This window comes from Cryptomeria japonica, chromosome 3 (genome assembly GCF_030272615.1).
Source record: "Cryptomeria japonica chromosome 3, Sugi_1.0, whole genome shotgun sequence".
Lineage (NCBI taxonomy): Eukaryota > Viridiplantae > Streptophyta > Pinopsida > Cupressales > Cupressaceae > Cryptomeria > Cryptomeria japonica.
This window is the reverse complement of record NC_081407.1, coordinates 556,963,512-556,990,074: the sequence shown is the minus strand read 5'-3', so window position 1 is coordinate 556,990,074 and position 26,563 is coordinate 556,963,512. Positions and strand designations below refer to the sequence as shown.

At 36.2% G+C, this 26,563-nt stretch overlaps 1 protein-coding gene across 5 annotated transcripts in view; it reads right to left on the bottom strand.

The window, feature by feature from the left end:
• Positions 1-26,563, bottom strand: part of LOC131029902 (nudix hydrolase 8) — a 174,840-nt gene that overhangs the window by 6,395 nt on the left and 141,882 nt on the right. The window contains exon 10 of one of the 5 annotated variants that reach the window (XM_057960570.2): positions 6,953-7,770. The exons of the other annotated variants lie outside the window; for them this stretch is intronic. The gene's annotated coding sequence lies outside the window, so the exon portion shown is untranslated. Of the gene's footprint in view, positions 1-6,952; positions 7,771-26,563 lie in introns of those variants that run through there. 5 annotated transcript variants of the gene reach the window in all.

The following is a 26,563-nucleotide window of genomic DNA, read 5'->3' as shown; positions in this document are numbered from 1 at the left end:
TATTCTTTGCAATCATTTTTTTTATTTGGGAGAATTGTTACCCTTTGATGATTAAACCATGGCATGAAGACTTCGTCCCTTTGTTTGAATCCTTCTGTAAGATGTCAATCTGAGTTAGACTCCCTAACCTCCCTCTTCACTTTTGGGTGGATTCACTTCTTGAGGTTGTGGGGGATGCTTTGGGAGATTTTCTGATGGTAGATGTTGAGTCTTCTCGATATCCTTCATTCTACCTACGCTCGTATCTTGGTGGACATTAATGCTTCTAAGGGGTTGCCCAAGGAGATTAAACTATCGACTCCCAAGGGTTTCTGGATCCAACCTCTGGATTATGAAGGCATTTCCTTCAGATGCAGAAGGTGCATCAAGACAGGTCATGTAGCGGCTAAATGTGATTTACACAAATTTAAAGCAAAGAAGCCTCCATCTTGGTGGATTGGGGCTTCCTCCCACCATTACACGATGTTAAAGGGCTCTTCACAAATGGGTATGAGGCCTAATATTTCTCCTGAAAATGTTGTTGAAGATGTTCCTCTTGCCTCTAGTGAGATGGTTCGTTCAGATCCAATCGGCGGTTCGAAGTTGTCAAATGCTACTGAATTTGTCCCTATTGCTGGTTTTGACAGGTCTGAGGGTGTTGTTCATGTGTCTAGGGAGGTTGTTGGAGCGGTCCCTGTGCCTGTTGTTGTTTCCAGGGGTGTTTCTAACCCAAGTGCTATTATGCTTGTTGGAGCTTCGTTGCTTGTTGGCTATCCCTCAATCGGTGGTTCGGAGGTGTCAAATGTTGTTGGATCTGCCCTTGTTGTTGGTTTTGACAAGTCTGAGGATGTTGTTCATGTGTCAAGGGAGGTTGTTGGAGCGGCCCCTGTGCCTGTTGTTGTTTGCAAGGGTGTTTTTGACCCAAGTCTTGATATGCCTATTGGAGCTTCGTTGCTTGTTGGCTATCCCTCAATTGCTGATTTTCTTGCGTTAAATTCATTGGAGTGGCAAGATGAGGCTACTAAAGTTGAAGATGGTTGGATAACAATAAAAGGTAAACGGTCTAAGAGGTCCTCGCCTTCTCTTGACATGACCCTTTGATCCCAGATGAAGGGTCTCAAAGGGAAATCCTAAGTGAGGGGGTTGTCTTAACCCTTGTGGGCAGTTGTGCTCTGTTTGTTTTGGGGTGCCTGTAGTTCCTCAGGCAACTTGTCTCTTTGGGGTTTCTACCCCTTGTTTATCTAGTAGGCTTGATGGTTTTCTATGTCTATTTTTTTTCACAGCTTCATTGCTTTTGTTGGAAGTTGTTGGGTCAGTTGTGCTGGTTTTTGGCTGTGGTTTTCATTGTTAATATCTTTGCACAGCCTACTTTGTTGGGTTCTAGATCCTAGTAAAATCTTTTAGATTTCAGGTCCCTTCAAAACTTGTTGTATGAGGTTTCTAGTCCCATTAAAACATGTTTTCCCTTATTCAAAAACATAATACTATAATATTATATAATTTTTTAATATTAATATTTATATATAATATTAATATAAATATTACATTGAAATTATGTTCATGTAAGGTCAAGCTTATAATACAAAACTAGTATTATATCATTGTATGTTATCATGCTATAGTATAATGGCTACTTATTACTATATTTTTAATTTTTGTATTAATAAATTGCAGTACATGAACCTAACCTAAATACTATAATATTACTAATTTATATTTTAATATAAATTGATGTATTTAAACTTTTTTTTGTTTGAAAGATCTAGATTAAATTAAAATAAATGAAATAATGACCCTAATTCTTGACATCATATTAATTGTAATCTTTATCAAACAATGTGAGCCATTAGCCTTAATCTAACCCTAATCATATTTCTAATTGATTTCGAAATGAAATTGTTATTGTAATATTTATTATATTATATTAATGTATATTATTATATAATTGTTTAACTTTTACTTACCTTCTCCTTCCATTATAAGTATCATTTACCAAAATAAAGTGAAAACCTACTTTTTAATAAAATATATTGATTAAAGATTTATATTTATATTTATTTATTTACTTATTTATTAACTCGCATAATTTTTTTTATTATACATTCCAAGGTAACCATAGTACATATGAATAATTAGGAAAGAAAACTTTCTCATTCTGTATTAAACTACCCAAAATTTAAGGTGGAGTTTCTCATTTAAATGAATCGAATATTTAATTTCTGTTTTTGTTTTATATACTAAGCTCCCTGATCTGACGTAGTATTTGTATAAGACATTTCATTAGATAATTTAAAAATCTGATTGCAAGCATGGATGAACTTTAAAGATTGCAATTACTAATATATAGTAAAGTGAATGGATTATTTTAAAGAGAAGATAATTAAATTTTTATTTAGCATCGCTAAAATGAAACCCTAAATCTAATTGCACCGCTATATCTTTTCTTTCATGCTTTTTATTCGTGTTTATTGATTTATAATTTTATTTTTATGACCTCCATTATTTTGTTCGTGTTTATCTGCTCTATTTGGCAATGTGGTAGGTGAGAACAACATTTGGTGGAGCAGGGGTGCCTCCATCTTGTGCTTCGGTTGGACCACTAGTAATTAATATCTTCAAACATTCTAAATCAAAAATTAATATAATATGATTTATCATATAAACAATATAGGAATTTGATAAATTTCAGTATGTGTGCGTGGTGGTAGCTGCGAGCCCCGTTATACAGGCGGTCTTGAGTTCGAGCCTTGCTGCTGACTGCCAGCCTGGCCCGTGGTTGACTGCGGGGACTCACACGGTGCCCCCCTTGACAATGATGGAATTCGTCGTCCAAAGGATCCAACCCATGTTCATCCGCCAGTTGTTGCCAGACATACTAAGGGTAGTTCATCCGCCAGTTGTTGCCGACATACTAAGGGTAGCACGAACCGCGAGGATGGCTCAGCACAGGTGTAGGGTGAGGTAAGCAAGGTATATGGTGTCAATGCTCATTGTCAGTTGCTCTCTTGATGGTTTGTCCCCTGTTCGTTGGCCAGGTAACTGATGGTTGGTGCTCTCAAGCTATATAAGTGTTTCATTGAGGATGCCTTGGTTCGGAGATGAGGTCCTCCCTTGTGATCTCAGTGGTTCATAGCTCCAGTCAAAAGCACGCACTCAAACAAAAAACAAAAAAATACAATTTCAAACATTAATTCTTTGTCTATATATCAGGGCAAACCGCTATATAGGTGTTTCATTGAGGATGTCTTGCCTCGGAGATGAGGTTCTCCCTTGTGATCTCACTGGTTCATAGCTTCAGTCAAAAGCGCCAAAAGCACGCACTCAAACAAAAAACAAAAAACAAAAAAATACAGGTTCAAACATTAATTCTTTGTCTATATATCAGGGCAAACCGCTATATAGGTGTTTCATTGAGGATGTCTTGCCTCGGAGATGAGGTTCTCCCTTGTGATCTCACTGGTTCATAGCTTCAGTCAAAAGCGCTTACTCAAAAACAAAACAAAAAAAAAAAGGTTAAAACATTAATTCTTTGTCTATATATGAGGGCAAACCGCTATATAGGTGTTTCATTGAGGACGCCTTGGCTCGGAGATGAGGTCCTCCCTTGTCATCTCACTGGTTCATAACTCCAGTCAAAATAGCTTAATCAAAAACAAAAAACAAAAAACAAAAGACAAAAGGCAAAAGGTTAAAACATTAATTCTTTGTCTATATATCAGGACAAACCGTCTGTAATACCATAATACCATGGTCAAGAAATCATGAGAAAGAATGTTACCTTAAAAGAAACCATGACATCTAATTTGAATTTTATTCGATCAAAATCCATATATGATTATGAATCCCAATTTACAAACACAGCCGTAGATGTTAGCTTACCTGCAATTGTCGCAGATAGCATAAATGATATCTGCCAGTATGGAGAGTAGAAAAAATTAAAGGGATGTTCAGGTGGCCATCATACGCAGCAAACTTCAAAATAAACGTCCGCCATTAAGCTTCTCATTTTTTGATTTGTAGAAAATGTTGCAAGGAGAAAGTCGGTTGAGTAAAGCTTTGTTCTAAAAGAAAAAGAAGCCGCCTAGAAAAAAAAGAGTAGTGTAGCGAATTTAGAGGTGGTCCATAGATCAAGGACATACTTAATGAGTTTGAAGTGACCGACATTGATGGCAAATGTTCCATCAAACTTTTATTGAAAAAGCCAACATAGATTGTGTACGTTTGACTCCAGATTTTTTGTTATATTTATATCGTGTTGACTGTAAACCAGCATAGAAAGTAACAATCCACCTCCTTATACCTACTCCATCGACATAACATTTACTGGTAAAGTTTACTTGCGTCAGAGGACATCGCTGAACACGCAAAGACCGTACCGAAAACGTAAATTTGGACGGAAAAAATTCTCGACGTAAGACATGAGGAAATCCATTGGCAGTTTCTCTCATATAATAGCCTATTGGCTAATTATTATTTTTAAGAAAGAAGAGGTACTATTTAAACATCTAGAGGTATTATAATAATATGGGTGTATATTGGTGGACAGCTACCACTCCATGTTATTATTGTTATTATAATTTTCAAAATAAATTTTTTGCTAGGGGAAGAGCACCAGTAGTTGATACCTTTTGTTCCAAAAATTGAACAAATAAAACGTATTGTTTGAAACATAAAATATCATTTTTTGTTAAGAAATGTACCAATAGTTGTTATGAAATGTACTAATATTGTAAAAAGTAACCAATCAGGTGATGTCATATCAGCTGCACAACTATTGGGGCCTCTCACGCCTAATGGTCTCACTTTTTTTTTTTTTTTTTTTGACACCTTGGCAAAAAGCATGCTAATGTGGCACCATACTTGATGATGTGGTGCTGAAAGCTTAGTTATAAGCAGGGCACTTGCCAAGTAAGCTACTGTAAAAAATTGGGAGTGATTTGGAATTTCCACGTAGGATTTTGAGAAGCGCGAAGTTAGGGTGCTCAACTACTGGTGCTCTTCCCCTAGACCAATTTAAGATCTCATTAAAGTGTACTCTACTTTTTTGTTTTACTTTGTTTTGCAAACGATAAGTGGCCAGTCCTGACAAATCGTGCAGCAAACTATTAATGCTCCGACAGATTTAAATGCAGAATTGCCTTTAATAAGGTACGAAATTCTTTGTGATGATTGGTTAAACCAATCAAAAAATTAGAATAGATGGATGCAATAGTATCCTGGATTGGCAGGAACTAAAAAAGGTTGAATTTTTATTTAGAAATATACTTTTTTTTGTGTTATCTAAGAAAAAAATTGAGCATGACAGTCATATTTTCTTTCTTTGACAACATTAAAAGCTAATCATTATGTTTGGCTGCTTATCACATATTCTTGTCATATATCTCTATTTTTCCTACTATGATGCTGATTAATATTCATTTAGACACTTCTCCTAGATTGATGTTTATTTCTTTGTTGGGTCGTGAGCTTTCTTTTGTCATTTAAGCATGGCCTAACTTTGTCAAGGTGATACACTATTATTCATTGATGCCAAACAATTTATTTGGGCCATAATGTTTCTTTTTTTCTTCTTCGCAAATATTTCCTATCTCCCCCATATGGCAGCCCATTATATTGGTTACCTTAGCTTCTTTAATGCTATGCAGGTTGTGCATGGGCATTTTCGATTGGCAGTCACAATCTTAGTAGTTTCATTTTGGAACAATTGTTAACTTTGCAAGAAAATTCGCCGCTTTCTAATAGGATTGTTGCTGGGGCAGTGCAATTCCTTTTAGAGAGAGAACCCTAAGTTGAGAAGTAATAGGGAATAGAGATAGATCCACCATTGAAGGGGGAAGAGTCAAGCTGTGAAGCTAGCTTTGCATGAGAGGAGTTACAAAGGAGGAAGAATAATATTGTGGTGCATTATTGAAATATATGATATGACGTTGTTCTAAGCATGTTGTAAGCCTATTACAAGGAATTTGTGTAATGTAGCATGCATGTGTAGCATTTCGCCTTCATTGTGATGCATGAGTTGATTGAGTGTTGGGTTATTAGGTTAGTTCATCCTTCATTGGACCCCCTTGCCTAGACTACATCAACACTTGTCACACATGCATTCACAGAAGAGAGGATGCATGATAGCCTCTTGTCACACATGCATGCAAGATATATATTTGAAATCTAATAACAAGCTTTCACACATTTCCTCTAGAAGTGTTATAAGTGATTTTTACATGTTCCCACGATTATTTCTCCAAACTTTGATCGGTCAATCACTCAAAATATTTGAACTCTTAAATTATCTCAACTCAACAAGTTAACAGATTATGATTGCCGAGATTGCTTTGGAAAGCCTCCTTCCAATAAATTCAAATAAATAAATGGTGACTAAATGTGAAGAGCTTGGTGTTTCCTTGTCGACCAGGATAGCACCATATAGAGATGATGAGATTGCTATTGGGTACAAGGCTACATTCAAAAGAACATTCACAAATGTGCATATAGAGTGTTGTATTGAGTGAACTTGGCACTTCACATCTATAAATCATTATGTTTAAGCTTTTTGAAACAAGTACAAGAAAGAGACTCATTAATGGTGGTACCTATGTAGCTAAGGCTCTATTCACCTGCAATCTCTAGCAATAAATATTTTATCTCAGGTGCACATCATTTTATTTTTTAACTTTTTCATTTTCCTTTCACTACTATATATTATAATTTCTGTTTTTATCAATGTAAATGTGATGTCTCCATCTTTAACCTAGAAAGTTAACCAACAATAAACAACTAGGTGATCAAGGGCGGGCAGCCTTGATTAGCATCTTCAATTAGCTAGAAGTTAGAAGATAACAATTTGAACATAGTACTAATAGTTAGCTGCATACTTATATCGATTATAACATAGAAACATTGTGGAAAATCATCTTATTCCATAAGACTTAACGATTTTCCTATCAGGTCTCCAAGAGAAGCACAATAGATCAAGATGTAATGAAGACAAGCAAGGCAATATGTATCCATTCATCAAGGGAGAAAGGCTTCATGAGCATGCAACACACCAAGTACATGATGTCAAATAAGATCCATACTGAAGCAGTACTCAGAATACTAAGGATACACAAGTAGTGATGAAGATCTCCTATATAAATCCCTCTTTATAATGAAGGCAGCACATATCAATGCCTATATCAATGCCTCATCGACCATACATATATCCATTCCTTGCCATCGCTGTCATACGGTTTCAGACAAAGTACTTTCAGGAATAAGACATAAAAAGATATACGATTTTCTCACTACCACCATTGCTGGTCCAGGGTTAAAGATCCGATTAAGGTTTGAAAATAAATAATCAACAGTTTGATTAAAAACCTTAACAAGCCACCATCGATTAACAACTTGATTTCCTATAAAGGGGTGCGATTTGCATAATAGACTAATCTGTATAATTCTTTGAGTGAAACGATTAAGGAAGTAATTACAAACAATAATAACAATTAGAACACTTAACCGGTGAGATTTAGAAGCATTAATCATTATTTATGACAAGAGGCGATTAAGGGGATATGTCTCTTCACCACCAAAGGATGTTACATCCAAGTTTACAAGATATATAATGGATATCCAATCCATTCTATCAATCATCAATTTGGAAACCTTTATTTCTGTGTATCTTTTATTGGATCTGCTCGTAGAGCATCAAGCTCTTGGCATATTTCAGTTGCATAGTTTGAAGGCATTATTCAGAGACAGCACCATTGTTGCAAGTGCAAATTGACCATAGCAGATACAGCATCATTATCATTGCTGCAAGAATACATATTCATATCTGAAACAGCTACATATTGCTACAAGCGATATCATCAAATATAGATTGCATATATTTAAGGATTGAAATCAGAAACAGCAATTCATCGCTATAGGCGATAGGAATCTAATATAGCATACTCTCCATTGTCAAATCAGAAAGGCCAATATCATATTGAACATCAAGATCATCCTTGCATAATTGTTACAAGTTATATCAGATACAGCAGTGATCAATATCTAATATATATATTGTTCTATGAAACATATATATATATAATCAATTGCATAATTTATACATTCATAAGTGGTATCATAGATCATAATTCATATTGATAAGTGAGACTTGAAGGAAAGAATTCTCTTGCAATTGATCTTTGCAAGTTAATTGTGTTAGGAACCGGGAAGGACAACTGAGAGGGGGCGGGGGGGTGAATCAGTTGTCAATAAATTATAACCCAAAACAAATTATTCCAACTTAAAACTCAGTGCCGGTAAAACAGATTAACAGTTATAGTATTACCAGTACAACTTAATGCATAAAACAGAAAGAGAAACAACATCCACAACACATGACACAAAGATTTTGACGTGGAAACCCTGTAAGGGGAAAAACCACAGTGGGAAACCTTACCCACAATCAGATGATACTACTGCAGATAGTAAGTGAATACAATAATGGAATCTGCACATGCAGAAAAGCCAACCACCTAGAGCTCACTGCTCAATCACAAAATTAGGAGTCACACTGACTACAAAGTTGGATGGTTAAATCCAATAACAATGTACTACCTCAATCTAGCATCTTCAATGCCGGATTCAGTACCTGTTTAAGCTCTGCGCATGAGGACCAAATACCTTCATGACCTTTAACAACCTTCAGATGATATTTGTGTGATTTGCACAAGGATCTGCTTATTTTCGCTCTTCACAATGATCTTCAATATACACACACTCACCCTTTTCTTCCAAATAAGATCTTACAATTATGTACACAAAACCTAAGACCTAATCATTAGGTCGGCTCCCAAAAGATATTACATTTAAATCAATTACAAACTAAGCCTTGGTGCAATACAATATATCGGCCTGAATACATTTACACATTATCCAATCAATAAATCATTTCCAAATCGTGTCGTGTTCATCTGGAACATGTTTTCCTATGCCGGTTCATAACCTAGACCTATCTGCCGGTTAAGGCAAATATGTGAACCCGATTAGCCCAATATGCAAAACACCAAATGCAAACATCCAATCCATGTCTTCGACATAACCAAATGATCTGCAGATGATAACAAGTCATCATCAACTTCCTGAGCTACCAGTGAAACATATATCGGTAATTGTGCATAAGCCAATATCCACACCGGGACCACAATGTGTCGGTTCATCAACAAACCAATATAACCAGAGTGCCAAATCAACAATGTGACCTCCAGAAAGATAAGTGTTGACATCAATGACAAAACCAATGCAACACATGACGAAGTCATCCATAATACCAACAATCTCCCCCTTTGGCATTGATGGCAACACTAGATGGAAAAACATCTAAGTGCCAAAAACATAATGCCAACAATCTCCCCTAAATAGATTAATCACAAAGTTTTGTGCCAAAAACAGAAATAGTATAACCAAAACCAAAATACATCTTCAAAGTACAATGTTTTTCCATAGACAACTCTCCCCCTTTGACATCAAATGCCAAAGCAGTTAAAAAACAAAATCAAAACATAACATACAGCTAACTACTCCCTCTGAGCAGTAGCTCTCCTTCATCAAGCCGGAAAAAAGTTTTTTTGTTAGTCCCTGTCGGTTTGATGCTAATCTGCATCATTTAGGTCTCTGTCTGTGGGGTGATTACCCCAAGCTTCTCTCTGAGATATTCAAATGTTTCCTTAGGCAAAGGCTTTGTAAAAATATCTGCAATTTGCTCTTTAGTGTTCACATAAACCAATCTTACTTCATTTGCTTCAACGTTTTCTTTTAGAAAATTATACTTAATAGAAACATGCTTTGTTTTAGAGTGAAATACCGGATTCTTTGATATATCTATTGTTGTTGAATTATCACAGTAAATAATTACCGATTCTTTGCATTTTACTTTGATATCCTTCAACATTTGCTTGATCCATAATACCTGAGTGCAATTAGTTGCTGCTGCAACATATTCTGCTTCTGTTGTAGATAATGATGTGCAGGTTTGCTTCTTGCTGATCCATGAAATTAATCTTCTGCCAAGAAAGAATGCACCGCCAGTGGTACTCTTTCTATCATCCACATCTCCTGCCCAATTTGCATCTGTATATGCACATAACTCAAAATTGTCATCCTTACGATACCATAAACCAAGATTTGTTGTGCCTTGCAGGTACCGAAAAACCATTTTTACTGCAGTTTCATGATTTTCTTTAGGATTGCTTTGAAATCTTGAAACAATACATACTGCATTCATTATATCAAGTCTGGTTTGTGTCAAATATAGTAACCCTCCAATCATAGATTTGTACCTTGTCAGATTTATAGGAGCTGAATCATCCTTTGATGTCAATTTATCTGTTGTAGTCATTGGAGTGCTTACCGGTTTAGAGTTTTCCACTCCAAATTTCTTCAAAAGTTCCTTCAAGTATTTTGTTTGACAAATGAATATACCTTTATCTGTTTGAGAAATCTGCAAACCTAGAAAAAAATTTATCTCTCCAATCATAGACATTTCAAATTCTTCCTGCATCTTATTAGCAAAGTCTTTGCATAGCTCTTCTTCTCCTCCAAAAATGATATCATCCACAAATACTTCAATAACCAAATATCATCATTGGTAATTTTGTTATACAAATTATTGTTAGCATTACCTTTTGTGTATCCAAGCTTTAAAAGATATTTATCCAGTCTAACATACCAAGCTCTGGGAGCTTGCTTCAATCCATATAAAGCTTTTCTTAATCTGCAAACCATATCCTTATCATCTGTTAATGAAAATCCATCAGGCTGCTCAATGTAAACTTCTTCTTCAAGATCTCCATTCAAAAATGCACATTTTACATCCATCTGATAAACCTTATAGTTCTTGTGAGCTGCAAATGCAAGAAATAGTCTTACTGCTTCAATTCTGGCTACCGGTGCAAAGGTTTCATTATAATCAATTCCTTCTTTCTGAAAATAACCTTTACAAACTAATCTTGCTTTGTTTCTGATTACTTCACCGTCTTCATTAAGTTTATTTCTAAATACCCATTTAGTTCCAATTACATTGTTGTCTTTAGGCCGAGGAACTAATGTCCAAGTACTATTCTTTTCAATCTGTTCTAATTCATGTTCCATTGCTTTTATCCAATGTTTATCCTGACATGCTTCAACAATTGATGTTGGTTCAACTTGAGAAATTAAACATACCTCTTCATTTGCCAATCTTCCTCTTGTTATAACACCTTGATTTTTATTTCCAATTATCTAATTTTCTAAATGATTCAATCTTACATACCTAGGTTTATTCTGATTTCCATTCACAGGTTGTTCTTCAATCACAATTGTGTTCTCTGATGATGTCGGTGTGACTGGTTCTTCATTATGTTCTGCTGCAATCCGTGTCGGTTCATTTATAATCATTTCTACTTCCGGTTCAAAACCTATAGATCTTGATTCTCCTCTAAAATGTTTATCTATTTTCACACTAGTACTTTCAATGATTTTCTGCAATCTTTTATTATAACATCTATATGTCTTGCTTCTAGTTGAATAACCAAGAAATATTCCTTCAACACTTCTAGGATCAAATTTGCCAATAGACTCATCTCTCTTAATATAGCATTTGCTTCCAAATATTCTGAAATATTTAAGAGTAGGAATATGACCGAACCATAGTTCATAAGGGCTCTTACCGGTTTCACCTTTGATGTGAACTTTGTTGAAAGTATAGAATGTTGTATTTACTACTTCTCTCCAGTACATATGAGGTAGATTTGCTTCCATCATCATGGTTCTTGCTACATTCAGTATAGTTTTGTTCTTCCTTTCCAAAACTCCATTCTGCTGGAGTGTCAGGGGTGTTGATAGTTGTCTTTTGATTCCATTCTCTTCGCAAAATGCATTGAATTCCCTATATGTGAATTCTCCTCCTTGATCGGATCTCAAACATTATATTTTCTTGTCGGTTTTATTCTCTACCATTGCTTTGTATATCTTGAATCTCCCAAAAGCTTCTGATTTCTCCCTGAGAAAACTAACCCAACACATTCTAGAATAATCATCAATTATTAGCATAAAGTATCTATCACCCTGAGGACTTCTTGTTATTGCTGGACCACATAAATCAATGTGAATTAAATCAAGATTATTATTGGATTTCTCATAAATGCTCTTAAATGTTGTTCTAACTTGCTTTCCCATTTGACATTCCTTACATACCGGATTATGAGGTTTCACAATCTTACGTAAATCCCTTACTACTTGTTGTGACGTTTTCACACATCGCCCCATTGCAAATGGGGACCCTTGCTTTTTTGCTTTTTAGGGTTTGTTTTTTTGGTCTTTTAGGGTTTTGTTAGTTAGCCTTTGCATTTTTGAGTGTTGTCGGGGAAATCAATAGGATAGCAAGTCCGGCTTGAGTGATGTCCTGATCCTGAAATTTGGCTAAGTCTGGAATGTCCTGATCCTGAAATTTGACTAAGTCTGGAAACTGAAAAACCTCAAAAAACTAGATTTTGCAATATAACTCCTGGAGGTCCAAAACCACTCTCAAACATCCTGAAAGTATATATGGAATATAACTTAAAGTCAAATTTCGCTCCTCTCCTTCGCTGAGGATCCAGAGCGAAAAGCGCTCCTGTCCCTCTCCAAGGGTCCAAGGCGAATCGCTCATGTCCCTCACCAAGGGTCCAGAGCGAAAAAGCTTAGTGGAGTCATTCCTGACCTCGTTTGGACAAATTGAGACATCAAAGGCATGATGGAGGACAAAATGAACGTGATAGAGCATCCAGACTTGATTAAGGACGATGAAATGATGGAGTATTTGTCTAGAAAGGTAAATTCGCTCCTGTCCCTCACCAAGGGACCAAAGCGATTTTATTCATATACACATTTTTAGACCTTGTTTGGACTCGAACTTTTATTCATGGCGTGTAAAGAGATGATATTTTCCTCAGCGAAGGAAATTTGAAGTGAAAAGTAAAAAGATTTGGCCCTGAGAGCAAAAATCGCTCCTGTCCCTCACTGAAGGACCGGAGCTTGAATTCCAATTTCGCATTATCCTTGCAAGATTTGAGTGGTTTCGCGATTTGAGGAGGTCAAGGGAAGTATGTTTTGCCCGTTGAATATAACTTAGGTACGCCACAATGAAGAAAATCGGCCTAAGTAACAAGTTCGCCCCTGTCCCTCTCCAAGGGACCAAGGTGACTGGCTAGGGCGCTCCTGTCCCTCTCCAAGGGACCAGAGCGATTTTCCCTCAAGACAAGATTCGAGCAAGAGAAAAACAAGTTTTACGTTTGAGGTGGGTGAAGGAAGACGCAGTCGATCCGTTGAAGATAATTTTCGAAGCTAGCAAAGGACGAATTGGCTTGTAATTGCAAAAGTGCTCCCGTCCCTCACTGAAGGACCGGAGCTTGAATTTCAAATTTGCACTGTTCTTGCAGGATCAAGACAATTTTATGATTTGAAGAGACCAAGGAGAACATGATTTATCCATTGAATATAATTTGGAAGGCTAACAAAGGACGGATAAGCTTGGATTTGCAAAATAGCTCCTGTCCCTCACCAAGGCACCAGGGCGAAAATGCTTTAAAGTGCACTCATTTCAAAGATCGAATAAATTGAACTCGAAATTCTAAGTAAAAATGCCATCTTGGACGTCAAAAATGAGGTCTTGGACGTAAAAAACAAGAAGTGTGAGGTCTAGAATGAGATCGCTCCTGTCCCTCACCAAGGGACCAGAGCGATCTTGTTAATAGCCATTATTTTTCATGATTGGGCGCCAAATATCCTTCAAATTACATTAAATGCCAGATTCGATAAAACCTTGAAATATTTTTAGCATTTAATAAAAGCGCATGGTATTTAATAATTAATTTTGAGCCTAAAAAAATCGAATTTTTTAATTATAAAGGCATTTAAAATTAATTATTATTATTTTAAAAAAAATAATAAAATAAAATTGGAGCGCTTGGGGTATTATTTAATGTTTTTATCAAGTCGGCCTCTTCTTTTATTAATTTTTATTTATCTTTTGGCCTATTTTTCCAAGTCGGCCCATGGAAATAAAATGGTGAGCGCTCTATATATTTGAGGCATGTTTTTCATTATTCAAATCATTCACTCATCATTTCAAGTGCGATTTGGAAGAGCAATTTGAGGAGCGAATTTCTACCAGGAGTGGAGACTAAGAAGGGCGAAATTCATCTTGAAGGCTATTGGAGAGGCGTATTTCTTGCTAGATTGGAGGATAAATTCCAGATGTTTTGAAGGTATTTGAAGGCGAATTTCCAGATCTTGAAGAAGCTAGTGGAAGATGGAGTTCTTTTCCAAGCTAAAGGGGGCGCATTTTGCTAAAGGGAGTCTTGATCTACATTTTGCCTAGCGAATTCATCTATTTTTACATCATTTCTTAGAGTTAATACTCAAGAGGAGGTATGGCGAAATCATCTTGACACCCTTATTCAAGGTTTGATTTTTTAGACATTTTTTGGAAAAATCTAAGTATTACATGGTTAATTAGGAAATGATAACTCAAGATTTATCATGAAGTTTCCTAATTAAAATTTTGAATCTTCCTTTTAAAGTTTAATTTTTAGATTTCAAGATATATTATTAATTGTGAAATGTTGTGTAGGTACCAAGATGGCGACTCCCAAGCTCGAAAGATCCACAAGTCGGAAGACTCTCCTCAAGGAAAATCAAGCCAGATCAAGGACGGTCAAGCAAGGACAAGGGCGACCTCCTCCAGCCTAGCATCGACAAGGACGGCCTTCTTTGGACTAACATCATCAAGGGCGACTTCTCCAATCCAGTATTCCAGGTCGAGGTACATCAATCATCCTGCACATCAAGGACACAAGAAGTTAGAACAAAGGGTTCGTTGAAGTAGATAGTTCCAGATGAATTAATTAAAGCTAGCTTCTCAACAACATCAAGTTGAATATTTACCAAGTTACAAGTGTCAGACGAGGTGGCATCCTAGTCATCACTTCTCCAATCAGTGTGGTCCACCTCAGCATTTCCAAATTCAATGTACCTAACTCATGGAAGGTGGCGCAAACTCCGATGTACCTACCCCAGCTATCCATTGGTGGAATTTTCTAGAGAGGACATGTGTCCAAGCAATACAATTTTATCATTGGTCAAGCATTAAATGTTATGTAATGGTTGTAACAAACCCTAATTAGGGTTTTCATTGTTGAATCTTGGCCATTGATCTCAAATTGATCTAAGTCATCGAATTGTATTGAGGGCACTATATAAGCCCTGGCATTTCATTTTGTAAAGGTGATAGTTAGAGTTAGAATATAGTTAGAAGCAGTTAGAAGATAGAGAGAGAATAGCAATTAGAGTAGAGTAGAGAGAGAAGGCAAAGATTGTTGCCAAGATGTTGTTGTAAGAGACTTGTAACTTCATTGAAGAAATGGTGAAATTTATGGGTCGATTCGACAATTTGCATGGTCTTTATACTTCTCATATTTGATTTCATGTTATTAGATGAGTGGAAGAAATGTGCTTGATTGATGGTGAAATTCGTATATCCATACTACTAGCAGTTTGTTGATTGCAGACTTGCCTTGCGTAGTCAACTGGAATCGTTCAGCTTAAGCCTAACTTCAATTATCGCTTCTTCATTGATATGCATCAGCGTGATGGTGTCTATGCCTGCAGTGATGATTTGAACATCATAAAGCTTTCCTTCGAAGATCGCACTAGCCTTGTGGAGATGGTCCTGCGATGTCAAAACAAGACCTAGTTAGAATTTCATCAAAGATCAATCATTGCTCCTACATTCTTAGTGTTAGGATTAGATCCTTTCCTCGCCCTCATCTTTTTTTCTTTTTTCAAATCGAAGATAGTAAAATCCTGTGTCCAGCAATATTCAAAGCAAATCAGAAGTTCAGGCATCAAGTGTAAGTCCCCTTGTGATTCCAGCAAATCACATCATACCACAGAGAGCTTATCCACACGTAGAGACCCTACATACAAGAACCTTGGAGTCATCCTGATTGATCCTTTTCGCGACATCTTCAGCAATCAGAGGCTTTATTCAAGAGAAGATAAGGTACCTTTAGGTATTTTATTCTGTGTTTGATAGTGTACAAAATACACGTCAACACTACCTTGGTTGAATAGATTTTTACAATGCAATCAAAATTCACATGACAGTCTTTTATGCCATAACCAACTTTCATCAATCTGAGCAATCAAACATGTCTTATCGCTGGTATTCAAATGAAAGATATTACCTTTAGTCTGATTACCGGTTGCAATTTCCAATCCAGTTCGGTTTATGATTTTGCAATTTCCATTCTTGAATTGTAATTGAAATCCTTTTCCCACTAACTGACCAACACTCAAAAGATTATGCTTTAAACCTTCAACATAATAAACATTGTCAGTATTGTGCTTACCATCCAAAGATATAGTGCCTCTTCCTTTGATTGAACAAGCTTTGTCATCTCCAAATCGTACTAGACCTCCATGATATTACTGTAATGATAAGAATTTGCTTTTATCACCAGTCATATGATGCGAGCATCCACTATCAATGATCCATTCATCCTTTTCTTCAATTTTTGTTGTTAATGCTTGCTCTACCGGTTTAACAATAGGTGTTGGTTGATCTTAATTATTGCAACAAATGCCCATCCACTATCTGTTGGATCTTCATCAGAATCATCTGTAACACCTTCATCTGCACAGTAACATGACTTATCTCTGTTTTTCCTAAATTTGTATCTCTGATATTCAGGGTTAGGTTTATATGTTCTCTTTGCCTCATCTCTTAGTCTTGAATGTCTATCAAGACACCTAGACGCCATATGACCAACTTTATTGCAATTAAAACTTTTGAAAGGTGCTTTACCTTCATACTTACTTCCTGTTGCACCTTTAGGCATCTTCCTTGCAAATAGTGCTTCAAGTTCTTCAAGTTCTTCATTTTCTCTTCTGATATCTTCAAGTTCTTTTGCATAAAGTGCTTTCCAATCAGATTTGTCATCTGATGATGATGATGATGATGATGATGCTTTGAAGGCTATATCAGTCTTGACTATAGCAACAGGACTAAATTCTTCAAGCTCAAATGCTGAAAGTTTTCCAGCCAAAGTATCCCTAGATACTGATGTATTAGGCATTGTTCTCAACTCATTAATAGTTGTCACTTTCATTTTGTAAGCCGGTGGCAAAGCTCTTAAAATTTTAGAAACAATTTCATCTTCACTTAAAGATCTTCCACAACATTGTATGCCTAAAACAATTTCATTAACTCTTTCCATAAATGCAGAAATTCTTTCATCCTCTTCCATTTTTAAATTTTCATACCTGACCCGATAACATTCCAGTTTTGCTATTTTGACAGTGGAATCTCCTTCATTCAATGTTTCCAGTTTATCCCAAATAGCTTTTGTTGTAGATCTGTCTGATAATCCCATGATTTGCTGATCTGATAATGCGCTCAGAAGTGCTTCTCTTGCTTTGCAATCATTCTCCAAGTCTTTAGCCAAGGTTGGTGGATTAGGGTTATTCTGATTAGGAGCAACATAGCCATTCTTTGTAACATCCCATATATCTCTTCCAATGCAGTTCAGATATGTCTCCATTCTGTTCTTCCATATACCATAGTTAGTTCCATCAAATTTGGGACTGTCCTTCTTGAAGATATTTGCTGCCATAGGATCTCCTCAAGCTGTTAGGCTTCTGCAAAAAGAGGACTAGGCTCTGATACCAATAGTTAGGAACCGGGAAGGACAACCGAGAGGGGGGGGGGTGAATCAGTTGTCAATTAATTATAACCAAAACAAATTATTCCAGCTTAAAACTCAGTGCCGGTAAAACAGATTAACAATTATAGTATTACCGATACAACTTAATGCATAAAACAGAAAGAGAAACAACATCCACAACACATGACACAGAGATTTTGACATGGAAACCCTATAAGGGAAAAACCACAGTGGGAAACCTTACCCACAATCAGATGATACTACTGCAGATAGTAAGTGAATACAATAATGGGGTCTGCACATGCAGAAAGGCCAACTGCCTAGAGCTCACTGCTCAATCACAAAATTAGGAGTCACACTGACTACACAGTTGGATGGTTAAATCCAATAACAATGTACTGCCTCAATTTAGCATCTTCAATGCTGGATTCAGTACCGGTTTAAGCTCTGCACATGAGGACCAAATACCTTCATGACCTTTAACAACCTTTAGATGATATCTGTTTGATTCGCACAAGGATCTGCTTATTTTCACTCTTCACAATGATCTGCAATATACACACACTCACCCTTTTCTTCCAAATAAGATCTTACAATTATTTATACAAAACCTAAGACCTAATCATTAGGTCGGCTCCCAAAAGATATTATATTTAAATCAATTACAAACTAAGCCTTGGTGCAATACAATATGTCGGCCTCAATACATTTACACATTATCCAGTCAATAAATCATTTCCAAATTGTGTCGTGCTGATCTGAAACATGTTTTCCTATGCCGGTTCATAACCTAGACCTATCTACCGGTTAAGGCAAATATGTGAACCCGATTAGTCCAATATGCAAAACGCCAAATGCAAACATCCAATCCATGTCTTCGACATAACCAAATGATCTACAGATGATAACAAGTCATCATCAACTTCCTGAGCTGCCGGTGAAACATATACCAATAACTGTGCATAAGCCAATATCCATATCGAGACCACAATGTGCCGGTTCATCAACAAACCAATATAACCAGAGTGCCAAATCAACAATGTAGACCTCCGGAAAGATAAGTGTTGACATTAATGACAAAACCAATGCAACACATGACGAAGTCATCCATAATACCAACAAATTGTCCCTATTTTCTAAGTTTGAACATGAGGGAACATTACAAGTGGTATCAAAGCATTACATTTTGTGGTTACATTGCATTGTTCCTAAAACGGGACATTACAGAAAATGTTGTATGAAATTCCACAAGTTGCAAGGTCACCTTCACTTAAGTGGAATTGAATTACATAATACTTTATCCACTCAATTAAGTGCAATTGATTTGTTATGAAAAAAAAAGTTAAGGATTTGGTCTTTGTGCACTCCAAATTTCATCTCATCACATAAGCAACCAAATTACCATGAAGGGGTCAACCAAATTACCATGAAGGAGTGGTGAGGAATTGGGTGTGGTGAGGAATTGGGGTCTAACTCCTAAGCGTACCAACTTGGGCAGAATTGTTACATTGCTTTCCAAAGTGTCTATAAATGAGGCAGATTCTACATATGACATGCATAGTAGGAATAGTAATGCAACTGATTATGGTTCAAATGAAATTGAACAAAATGTTGATTTTATTGCTCTTGATGAAGAGTAATATGAAAATTATTGAGAATTGATTGTAATTTTCATTTTGTACTAACATTTGACAAATCATTAAATTATGAATTTATAAGTATTTTCTTTTTTTTTTTTTATTATTAGGTATTTCAATATTTCATTTTTTCGCAATTATGAGTATTACTACAAAAACTGTTATACTGAAGCACCCAAACCTGTACCCATCCCTATACTAGGATCGGTAACTTAGACAATAATGCATTTTAACAGCAAGACAGCTAAAAAAATTGGAATTCTATCAAAGGAATGGATGTCAAAAAAAAATGATGCACGAGTCAAGACTAGGGCACAACATTTTCAAAAGACGAGATTTAACATTTGTTGGATTTCAAAAAAGTTAAAGGTCAATGACAAACGGGTATCTAGTTTGCATTGGCTAGAAAACATTTTTAGTTATTTTCTTGTTTTATTTTTCTGTTCAATGTCTGCAAACAAATTTATTCTTTTAAGACAGATAATTTTGAAGCAAAGTTTAAAGTCATAGTTTCCAGAAATATTTGCTGTAAGAAAGGTGTCAAAGAGAATTTTAATTGTTTGGATCAAATCAAAAAGGAGGTTTTCAAAAGATTTTAGAAGATTGGAAATTTTCGGGAAAAGTTGTACATTTTTTATTGCCAGGCAAAAAGTACAGAAATTCATTTCAAAAAATTATAATATCGAGTCACAAGATATTAGCTATCACTAAGTATTGAGAATGTGACAATTTAGTGCCCATTTTTAATATTTTTATGAACTCTATAATTTTTTGTGTATCCTTTTAATTTTATGCAATTTTTTTTGACCAATCATGTAATATTGAACAACAATAATTAAAAACTAAATATGGAACAATATTATTATATGCCAACAATAATTATTGGAATCATTTAGCACCTCAAATGATAATAAAATGTTGATACAAATTAGAGCTAAAATCCCCACAACAAAATGGCTAAATATTATTTATGTTAACATGTTGCTCCTAAGGCAGTTGTTTGACAGTTGACTTCTCCCATTTGACATTCCTCTATTAGTGTTACACCCATGGATGGGCGCTCTAAGGAGGCGGCATCCATCTCTTCTAGTAGGTTTGAGGATTTAAATGATAACATTTCTTCTACAATTGTTCCAAGGCAAAAGAAAGGTCTAACCAAATATGTATCCCAATAATTGCATAGGTAAGGGTCTAGCATCATTTAGGATGGATTCTTGGGTTCTATCTTGCACCTGGCAACCTGATTGCACTCGTGTTTGTTTTGTTTTGGCAGCTTGGTGCATTTCTTTTGGTTTCATCAATCAGGGAGCTTGTTGTGCTGGTCTTGAGTTCCATCCATTGTTCTAGGTTTATGGTCCCATCAAAACCAACTATCTTAATCAAAACAATAGTGACCACCTACAAGGTTCTCGGTACCACATATGGCTGAAAGTAGTTTCTACAACAATGAATATGGTGCAGTATGATAGCAAAACAAACTCTATAGTCACTACAGTCTTAACAATGTTGAATGCAAATAGATATGATAGGATGTAAGATGGTATGGTGACGCAATAGTCTGTACAATACCCTTACAATTGGTATGACCAAATTACTCATGATTAGATTTGTTATACGGCAACAAGATACTCTGAAAATCCTCCACAAATCTGAAACTTGTTTACAATCTTCAATACAATTGGAAATATTCAAAAACCAAATTGAAACTAGAATAAACTTCAATCTTTTAGCACCAATGTATTGGTGTAAAAAGGGTTTTGGACCTAAGTGGTTCTTTCTAGGACCTATTCACACATCATAGGTTTATGTTTACTTAGGGCATCATATTATGTCTTGGGTCATATTTACCTTTTTTGTCTCATTGTATAGGATTAAGACACATGACATACTTATGTTGTATGCTCTGGTCTAACCATGTCTTTATAAGCAAGGTGCATCATGTCCTCACAAAAAGGAACGAAAGGTCATTTGTAGTTTTTTATTTCATTTCTCTAATTTAGGATACATTTACCATCTCCTATTTTCTGATTTATTCATGTGTAGAAAACTTCATGCTACAAAAAAATCTTGGGTAATGGTTGGCTAGTATTAGAGATCAAATCTACATATGTCTTCCCTCAATTAGGCGACATCTTAAGGGGAGATTCCATTAAGAGCATCCTAGAGAAAAATGAACCTCATCATTGAGTCTAAAAGTCTCAAAAACCTATAAATCATAAACATAATAGGGTTTGAACATTTTTCATTTTTGAACTTTTTGAAGGGTTTGAAAAATTCTGCTTATTGGAAATTTGGAGACCTGTATGGATCTATACATCCTGTATTCTACATTCCATATAAACATATGCTAAGTAGTTGTTGTCAACTTCGTCAAAATATTGTGTCATATTCTATGGTCCCCGCATCACCTTGTCAATGAAAGGGAATGGATTAGTTCATTTTCTTTAAACTTTAATTTGGTTTTTAAACTGCACATGGTTCCCTTTCATGGGCTCCTAGCCACCTGGGGTGGAAGCCCAAGGTTCTTAACAACTCACTAGACTTGTAGTTGGGGCAAACACCATTGCCTCCTACAAAATGCTGCTTCATCAAGGTTTACATCCTAGATGCTATCAGACTCTTGTCACCCTACCCAACCTGCAAACAATATCACTCTATTATGCCACCCAGGCAGTGCTTAAACAAGTAGTGAGGCCCTCTAGCCACCAAAGGACCACCACTTGATCCAACCTTGCCCTAAAGAACTTAATTATTTGGACAGACCATATCTTATTGCCAAGTATTAGATGTTTGCATTCTTATTGGGACTGGAAAGCTAGCACTATGCACTTGCAGCCATATAGGTTTTGATTAAAAAAAATTTGCATTTTTTGGAAAACATTGCAAGTTAAAATTGTTTGTCGCTCTCATATTCGATATACAATGGCTTTCGCCCTAGCTATCCATTTTTTTGCAAAATAAAAGGCTTTCCAAAGTTGTTGCATTAGGCACATCTTATTTCAGATTGTGTAAATTATTGTATGCTTGACTATTAGCAAAATATGAGGCCTAATTCTCAATCACAAAGGTTGCATTTTCACATGAGTTCATCTCTAATCTGATATTTCAAGGGACTATCATGGGTTCTTCTCTTCATCCTTCCATGGTAACCTGGAATCATGGTAGTTATGAGTCATAGCGAAAGATCACACTGACACATCTTAGGGGGCTTAATGTTTTGCCTTACTTATGCTCTCATCCCTAAACCAGGTACAAACTACAACAAGTTACCATGAGCAAATAGAATTTATTATGTCCTAGAATAATTGTTGCAGTAATGATTTTGAATCGCATGACATTTCACAAATTAATTGTCCTCACACTCTATAGAACAAAATTTGAGGCTTGACACTTGTTCTTCTCCATTTCCTAGTAATCCAACTAGGGACAACCTCATACCCATTGATGATGCAGATAATATACCTTTTGATGATTGTATTTTACAAGAGTTTGCTTATTTAGGTCTTGAATATTGTCAGACATTGAGACTTCTCATGCCTCTCCTCCTACAACAAAGATCATCAATTCTTTAGCTTCTATGAGTCACTATATTGAGGTTCAAAACATGTGACTTTGTTATTTGGAGGATATTTTAAAGCCTCCTTCAGATTTATAGTAGTGGGTTTTTCATTGTCTTTCTAATTTAGAGCCATGCGATGATCACTGGATATGCATTCCAGTATTATGTTGTGAATATCATATTGTAGATTTAGGAGACATACTTGAGAGCATTCAACCCCCCTTTAGATCCTAGATTTCTTTACCTCACATTGCTTCTTGGAATGGGAGCTACTCATCAATCATTGTATATTTGTGAGGATTTGGTTGCTTGTAATTCAAGTTGAATCCCCATCCATCCCTTGCACATGTTTGTTTATATTCTCTCTTTTGTGCAGGATTTTCTTCCTAAATATTTCTCTCCTTTTCTTCATTTTATAAGGAGATGTTTGTAAACAAGCACCTAAATGACCTTATAGTCAAGACCCATCTTTAAATCATTGCATCCTACATCTTGCATGTTCTCTCTCTCCTTGAATTGCACTTAAGACACGCAAGAAGAGTGGGGAGGTAGAGGGGGCAAGTGTTAGTGTAAAAAGGATTCTAGACCTAAGTGGTTCACAACTAAAACCTCTTCAAACATCACAAGTTGAATTTACCTGGGGCGTCTTATTATGTCTTAGGTAGTATTTACCTTATTAGTCTCATTGCATAGGATTAAGACACGTCATAATTTTTTGTATGCACCTATCTAAGCTTGTCTTTATAAGCAAGTTGTATCTTGTCTTCACAATGTGGAATAAGAAGTCATTTGTGCTTTTGCACTTTTTTATTCTGATTTAGGATTGCATTCTCCATCTCCTATTTTCTAATTTCTCACATGTGTGGAAAACTTGATGCTACAAAAAATCCCAAGTGATTGTTGATTTTTCTGACAACATGATTCTTAAGTGAAATCGCTACAAAAGGGCAACCCCAATTAGAAACCAGGAGGGGTTTGTCCTCCAAATTCTTTCACTCCAAGGATTTTCATCTTTGGGTAAGAAAATGAAGACAAGTGCTCAAGCTTTGAAAAAGGGTTTAATTTCAATAGACAATGAATGATTTTTGTTGATGTGTTTTTTATGCACTATGCAACAAAGAATAAAATACTAAGTATTCTATCCTCTCTTGAACAAAATCCTCCCGAGTGCTAAACTACATGATCAAATTCGAATGTCAAGTCTTTAAGTGCTCTTGGATAGACTCAGTGTTTATGATGTGATATTGTTGGAATCACAAGGGGACTTACATTGAATCTTGAATGCTGCTAGAACATGGAATTTACTTGATTTTTAAAAAATAGGAAAAGGGATAAAGGGTTGAAAAAGCTAATCTAATCCTAGGAATGCAAGAGCGATGGACAATCTTTGGTGAAACTCAACTAAACTTTGCTTTGCCATGCAAAGCAACAACTCCACAAAGTTTAGTGTGATCTCCTAAGGTAAGCATACGATGTTCAAATCACTACCACAAACATAGACCCCATCAAGATGATGCATATCACTGAAGAAGTAGCAATGGAAGTTAAGCTTGAATAAATGAGTTAAGGTGACTATGCAAGATACTTCACAATCAATGAAATATTAGTAGTATGAACATAGGAACTTCACCATCAATAATGCACAAAGATCTTTCATCTATCTAATTATTATCATCCAACATGAGGATCTAACAAGAAACCATGCAATTATGTAGAAGAAACAACACATTCCACCATATCTTCAATGAGAAGGATGTTTATTTACAAGGTTTGGCAACAATTTCTGCCTTCTCCTCCTACTCTACTTCTAACTATTGTTCTAGATCTCTTAGCTATTGAACTATTAACTATTGCTGAACTCTTAACCTACTATTCACTATTAACTATTAACCTTTACAAATGAAGAAGTAGAGCCTAATATAGTGCTCTCATTACAATAAAGGGCCAAGATCGAATCCACATCAATGGCCGAGATTGAAAGATAAAAACCCTAAATAAGGTTTGTTATACCCATTACAAAGCATTTATGCTTGACCAATGACAAAATTACATTGAATAGGACACGTGTCCTTCCTTGAATTATCGACCAATAGATGATGAGGGTGGGTTCATCGAAGTTTGTGCTCACATGTGGTAGTTATTTGCCTCATTGGATAGGTCAAGTGCATTGAATTTGGATGCCTTAGAATGACATGATTGGGTATGTGATTACTAGGTGCCACCTCAACTTACCTGTGTAGCTCAGCACAAGTGTTGTAGGTGGTTGAGGCATATCTCTTGATACTCAATATTTCTAAGCTCAACCATAAATGAGACAAAGGTGGGAGATATTTCCAAATTGCATCACCTTCTAACTTTGATTAACACTTCTGGAACTGTCTCCTGCCTTGATCACCTATGCATCCGCTTCCTCCTCTGTAATAATTCCTTCCTTATAATGTCTTGAACTTGTCCTTGATCTCTTCTATGTGGTGAAATCTCTCCATGTCATCCTTGAGGGTCTTCGCCTTAGTAGAGTCCTTTTGCACTTGATTCCATATCTTGTATACGCTGAATTCCTTAATGTTTCTCCGAATGTTCATCTTTCTCTGCTTCCTTTCCTTACATCAAACCTTGAAAGGAGATACAATGAATCAAAATCATGATAATAAGCAACCTTTCATACTCCTTATACATCATTGATCATTAATTCGGATCTGTAAATGGCAATCTGCTGATAAAATTTGCTTGCAATCAGGTTTGATTAAGGTCTGATTTCCATTGGTTTCACGTCTGAGATGTCTGATTTTACTTAATTTCAAGTCTGAGACTCGCCCTTACTCATTACCTTTCTAAGGCGTGGATTCGAAGTGACTCCTCAAGAAGTTTGGACCTTTTGAAGGTCACTAACAATGCTTGTAGGGAGGTCGGACTTTTGAGGATTCACTTGCTGGAAGTGATCGGGCTTCTTGATGAGCACTGACAATGCCAAAAAGAGATAGAGCTTTTGAGACCTCACTGACAGGAAATGGTCGCGCTTTTCAATGGTCACTGACAGTGATTCAAAAAGATCAGGTTTTTCATGAGGCATTGACAGGGTGTGGTCGAGGTTTTTGGTAGGCATTGGAAGTGCTGATCCTTCATGATCTTGATCCCCTGGAGCTCTTCATCAAATCAGTCCTTTGCTTGATCAGATTCTTGAATCATTCATACCCCTTCTGTCAAGTCAATCTTATCTCACTTGAGGCATGGAGACAGCAGCACAATCATGCACTATTGGTCTTCACTCCCTAGGCCGGACTTTGGTCATTAACTGAAGTGATATCAACCTGGTTGGGGACTAGGAGCACTGACTGGAAGTGGTCGGAGTTTTGACCCCTCACTCACTGTGTGCAATTAGTTCGAGTTTTTTAAAGGTCATTGGCTGTGACCATAAAGGAGGTTGAAGATTTAACAAGGCACTGACAGTGGCCTCTTCCTTCTTAAATCATTGGCATCTCTTCATCTTTCTCAATCACATGGTTACTTAAACACTAAAATCACTCTCACTTCTAATGGCACAATCATATCCTCATGTTTTAGGTTGGTTTCAAGCATCAAGTGGAAATGACAAAGGCAGGTCGGACTTTTTGCCGTTCACTGGCAGTCTCATCAAGAGGATCGGATTTTTGGGGGGTCACTGACAGTGACCCAAAGGTGTC